The sequence below is a fragment of the Schistocerca americana genome, chromosome 7, assembly GCF_021461395.2.
Source record: "Schistocerca americana isolate TAMUIC-IGC-003095 chromosome 7, iqSchAmer2.1, whole genome shotgun sequence".
Classification (NCBI taxonomy): domain Eukaryota; kingdom Metazoa; phylum Arthropoda; class Insecta; order Orthoptera; family Acrididae; genus Schistocerca; species Schistocerca americana.
Window position 1 is genome coordinate 550,419,796 of NC_060125.1, and position 1,279 is coordinate 550,421,074.

At 44.6% G+C, this 1,279-nt stretch overlaps 1 pseudogene; it reads right to left on the reverse strand.

The window, feature by feature from the left end:
- Positions 1-459: 459 nt before the first annotated feature.
- On the reverse strand, positions 460-577 carry LOC124623454 (annotated as a pseudogene).
- Between the last annotated feature and the right edge of the window lie 702 nt (positions 578-1,279).

The following is a 1,279-nucleotide window of genomic DNA, read 5'->3' on the forward strand; positions in this document are numbered from 1 at the left end:
GCTTGCAAGTATTCTTGAGTAAACATACTAAAGTAAAGTTAATTCCCTTCATTTTGCAAAGAGTCGTATCGATATTAAACATTCTTGTAGTTGCTCCTTCATGGCTATCTTTTGTTCAAGTGAGGAGATTTTCACGGTTAAGAAAGTAATCAACTTTGAATTAATAATAAGTGTACCATGTAAGAGGTGTTTCTCCACGAGAACCCACGAAAGTGTAAATTATTATTCGAATGAAAACATATTTAATTACTAAAACTAAACTAAATTAAAATCCGTCCAATGGTACCGACCGGCCGCCGTGTCATCCTCAGCTCACAGGCATCACTGGATGCGGATATGGAGGAGCATGTGGTCAGCACACCGCTCTCCCGACCGTATGTCAGTTTACGAGACCGGAGCCGCTACTTTTCAATCAAGTAGCTCCTCAGTTTGCCTCACAAGGGCTGAGTGCACCCCGCTTGCCAACAGCGCTCAGTACACCGGATGGTCACCCATCCAAGTGCTAGCCCGGTCCGACAGCTCTTAACTTCGGTGATCTGACGGGAACCGGTATTACCATTGCGGCATGGCCGTTCGCATATTTAATTACAGCCCTGACATATTTCTAAATGTAAAAGATTAAGGTGCTTCACACCGATCTGTTCCTAATTTAGTTTACGTATACGCTGACATTCCAGTGTGGTTTATTTATCGGGCACTTCAATTTAAAAAGACTTAACAATACTCGCCCGTGATAAGACGTTGTAGTGAATATATTATGTGTAGTGTTATGTGATCTTATCATGTATTATTAACAGCACAAGTATACACAAGGTCACATACAATACACAAATACCCAATATACGAAAAAATCACTACAACACCTTTGAGCATTCTGTAGCGTGTTCAGTAAAGGAACAGTTCGGAGACGGCAGTTTGCCGCGTGGTGTAGCCGCGCGGTCTAGGCGCCTTGTCACGGTTTGCGCGTCTCCCCCCCATCGGATTTTCGAGTCCTCCCTCGAGCATGGGTGTGTGTGTGTCGTCCTTAGCGTAAGTTAGTTTAAGTTAGATTAAGTAGTGTGTAAGCTTAGGGATCGATGACCTCAGCAGCTTGGTCCCATAAGACCTTACCACAAACTTCCAACTTCCAAAGACTGCTTTTTGCATGAGCACGGCACTGTCATAAAGCAGCAACTGTGTGGCAGTAGTCTGTGCACAGCAACGTCCCTGAAATGGAAAGGCCTCCCCAGAGTACCGACCTGAACCCAACGGATGACTCAAAACGTCGACTTCGCTCCAG